Genomic DNA, 4,223 nt, shown 5'->3' on the forward strand with positions numbered 1-4,223 from the left:
TGGTGCATAAGTTCTCAGCTCAATTAAATTAGAAGCCCCTTTTCCAATTTTAAGGACAATAAAAATACATTTGCTTTGGGTTAACCCACCCTACCTAAAGAATAGGCGCCGACACTACTGTTTTATAGTCAGTTTGAAAAAAATGAAAAACCAAAAAAGTTTGATCGCTTTTGACTTCGTAGTTAAAACCTAAATGCTTACACAGGAAAAATAACTTTAACACCATTATCTAATGATGAAAATGACATTTATAAAGCCTAATAAAAAGAAAACATACCCTACCTATTTCGGAAATGGATGTAACCATAACCAAACAAATTTATTTAGGTCTTATCTACAAGTTAGGTGAAAACGTGTTTTGCCATTATATCTTGCACAAGTTCATTTAACCATCCATATCCATTTATTGTATCAGACTATCACTCTAAGAGATATGACCATTGAAATGGCAAACTATTTCTTCACAGTGTCCGCTCTCTAAATTTTGCTTAACCACTTATCACCAAACCTGATGTCATAAAATTAGGACAGTGTTTTGTGACAGTGACAGTTAGCATCTATTTATTGTGATAGTTCTGCCCCACTTTGAACAAGTGGGTGTGCATTACTTTGCATATGCTGGTCATTCTGTCAGTAGACCAATGCTTGTGAGGTTGAAACTATAAATGCTCAAGACAAGCTTGGTCCTAACACTTGGTAGAGAGATTGGTAAGGACACAAGATGACTCCTTATTTGAGATCTTAAGGTCAAAGGAAGAGTAAGGTAACCTGAACACAAAGCTTGACAAACAACAGAATGCTTTGGCTAACTATATTGTAAGGATGAATGTATGTATGTATTAAAATTTTCTTTTGACCTTTCGGTCAAGGTTAACCCGTGAACGTGCAAGCACTTATTTGCAACGGGGTCCTTTGTTTTTGCTGAAGGGACAGCATGCTAAAAAGATTCTTTTTCAAAGAGACCCCTTGGTTCTTTTACGTGTAAAGCACAGATACACGGGGTACAACTTTCCTGGGTTAAACCAGTATTGAGTACACCACTTTTCCAAGCACTACCCTTAAATGCTGTGCGCCAGGCAAGAAAGCTACTTGTAACAACTTTCAAAGTCTTTTGGTTTGATGAGGCCAGGGATCGAACCCACTATCCCCCGCTCCGCAGGCGGATTGTTTACCACTAGGCCATACAGACGGAAGGATGACTGAAGATATGACTACCTTCACCAAACAACAAGACTAAACAAGGATTAAGGCATGTAATTGACAACAATTTTTACATTGTAAGATAAATAGATTGATTCTGTGTCTTTTTGCCTGCTCGGCCACATCAGTTGCCCCTTGGTTCTTCTGGATGGGATGTAAAGGTCGTCTAACATAACTGACTGAGCTCTCAGAACTTGACAAGAGTAAACTGAAACCAAAATAGCTTCAAATCTTAAACATATATTTAATATTAATTCATCCTCATAACAATCTGAACTGTAAAAACATAGTTTTTCACATAATTACCTTTACTGATAACTCATCATAATATGATTTGCTGAGCAGGTGGGTGTGACATAAAAGTTTTCTGTTGCCAATAAAACCTCAAGTGAAAATATTTCCGCAAACACCAAACTTGTTAAAAAATCGAGAAAGGAATGTAATTGTATTATCTGTAATGCTTTCAATTCTTTGAAGATCTGGTCCATAAGGAGGTTAAATTCACTAAATGTAGCAGAATTTTTTATCCTAAAAATAAAACAAGAAAAGTACATTAAATCAACTTGTGGTATCTAGTCTCAGAAATCGGTAAAAGGTGCATTACGACACTAGACAGTTCTATATTAATGATTTCTTCTGTATCTAGATAAACTCACAGTCGCAAGACATACAGAATTATGTATGTCAGGATGGTCAGAAATGTGTAACAGCATTACCGGTAAGCTATGTAAGAGCCTTTGAAGCATAGTTACCTCATATTTTGATTTGGCCAGACGAGCTATCCCAACTATCCAATTCCAGCGATTTGGTCCCTAGGGTGATCTCTTGGTCTGATAATTATAAAAGACATGTGTTAAGATTTTAATGATGCACAAAATAAACAAGTATTTTGTTCCTATGTATTACATTTTTCTATATATCATACAATCCTTATGATTGCAATTGCTCAAATCAGATTGTTTGGATAGCTTAAATGGTCAAAACTGTATACTAGGTATACTAGGTTTTTAGTAATGAACTGATGTTTAGTTTTAAAATCTGATTTGAGTATGTAATAAATAACCATTTACTGATTATAACCAGAACTATTTTCATCAAAACTTCAGGTAGGGATCGAACTCCGGACCCTCTGAATCAGCGTCTGATAAGCTGACCTCTCGGCCATTGCAACCAATACACTTAACAAATAAATGTTTTGTATTGACATTGCTTTAGACAAGACATAAACCCAAAACAGGTCAATGAAATAATAGTAGTAAAAACTGATCACAGGGGCAGGGTGTGTTGTAATGCCATACCCCTATGGTCGTCCCTCACAATTACCAAAAAGTTAAAATTATTCCAAGACTGATATATTAAGATTGGGGAATTGTTACTTGTCCTAAATGATAGGACATCAGAACTAGAAATTAGGAAAATCTAAAACATAAAACATCTCCATTTATTTTTAAGCAAACAATCAAATCATGCAAAAAATACAGTGTAATAGTTCTATTTACTTGTTCCAATATTCATTTGAATTTCCCATTTTAACCATCAGTCTTAATAAGACAGGGTGAAGTCAAATTAGGCATTCATTTCCAACTGACAAACATCCGGAAATACACAACGTCCGAATTACGTAAACTTTACTTAAGTCATAATATTTCTTTCCAGACAAGTGATCACCGAAACTCGAGTGTACCGTTATATTCTACATATAAATAGTGTTCAAATGCCGTTGTTATATTAACTTGATCAACAAAAGTAAAATAAATGGTAACCTTATAGTGTCCACTGGGCGCCGCCATTATTGGTCTTTGCCTGACCCGATAACGTTAGTGTTAGGGAAAGGAACTCCAGACTAAATGTATGTATGCAGTAAACACCCAAAATTAAGGCCACGCTAAAAATTGCTGGTGTCTTATAGTACTTACCCTGTCCTTCCGAGTATCTCCTTTTTCCCACGTTTTATGATTTTGTTTGCTAAAATAACTTTAATAATTGAACATATAAACTTCAAACTTAAACAGTTTGCTCTTAGTTATAATAGTAACTCTTTTATTTCAAATTATATTATTCAACTTAGATATTTCGCAGCGAATAATGGCCCTACCTAAATTTATTGCATAAATTGTTTAGAATTGTTTTGGAATGAAACATGAAGCGGGTCTATATGGCACTATATGGCAATATATATGCAAAAAGCTACAGAAACATGCTCAGAAGCAAAAAGTTTAAACATAAACCCGGTTTAGTGGCAATGGGCAAATTCCAACTTGTTTGTAGAAAAACTATCAATAACTACGTTTATTTTGACAATAATCATTGTCAAAACTTCTCTGAAACCACTGGCCGTTTTCAAAATAATTTCACGGAAATGTGAACTTGCTTCGTCTATTTTTTAACGTATTCCTTCGATTAAAATTAGTCTATGCAAAAGAAAAGTAAAGAATATAAATATCAACCTCTCGACATTATGCGAATTACGAGAAGAGTAGTTCGACACCATACGACATGAAATGATAGCGTTACCTATTTGACTTCAATACGACAATATGAGAGTTTCAATAATCACGTGAAAAACTAATATTTCAAATCTGCCGCAACTAATAACAAAATTCATGACAGCGTAAAATTGGTCGCTATGGATATCATACATGTTTTGAGCTAATCATAATGGATCTCCGCCCGCCTGGTACACGTTTAGCCCAGAATCACCCACCGATATGTACAGGTAGCCATCATCCCCAAACAACACCTGGAATACAACACTCCGTTTTGGTTGAAATTAGCTAATTGGACAACATTTGAACACTGTTAAATAATATACAAAGGTTGAATTACTCGTCTCTGAAAGTAAGCATAGAGAATAATCATTTAAATGTTCATTTACAACATACGAATGCCTCTTTAGGCAAACATTATACTCAACATATGAAAAAAGTATTCTTGGTTTGGATGAGGCTCTTCCTTGGTAACACAGGTGTAACACTGTATAAAGTATTGACAGTCCATATATGACTGCATTACTATGCATTGTC

At 34.9% G+C, this 4,223-nt stretch overlaps 1 long non-coding RNA gene across 1 annotated transcript; it reads right to left on the bottom strand.

Moving 5' to 3' along the window:
• Positions 1-1,267: 1,267 nt before the first annotated feature.
• LOC128236657 (uncharacterized) lies at positions 1,268-2,945 on the bottom strand. Its single transcript, XR_008261399.1, has 3 exons — positions 2,885-2,945; positions 1,953-2,030; positions 1,268-1,408 (listed from the first exon to the last, which is right to left on the bottom strand). It is a non-coding gene; the product is annotated as an uncharacterized LOC128236657 (long non-coding RNA).
• Between the last annotated feature and the right edge of the window lie 1,278 nt (positions 2,946-4,223).

Source organism: Mya arenaria, chromosome 6, assembly GCF_026914265.1.
Source record: "Mya arenaria isolate MELC-2E11 chromosome 6, ASM2691426v1".
Lineage (NCBI taxonomy): Eukaryota > Metazoa > Mollusca > Bivalvia > Myida > Myidae > Mya > Mya arenaria.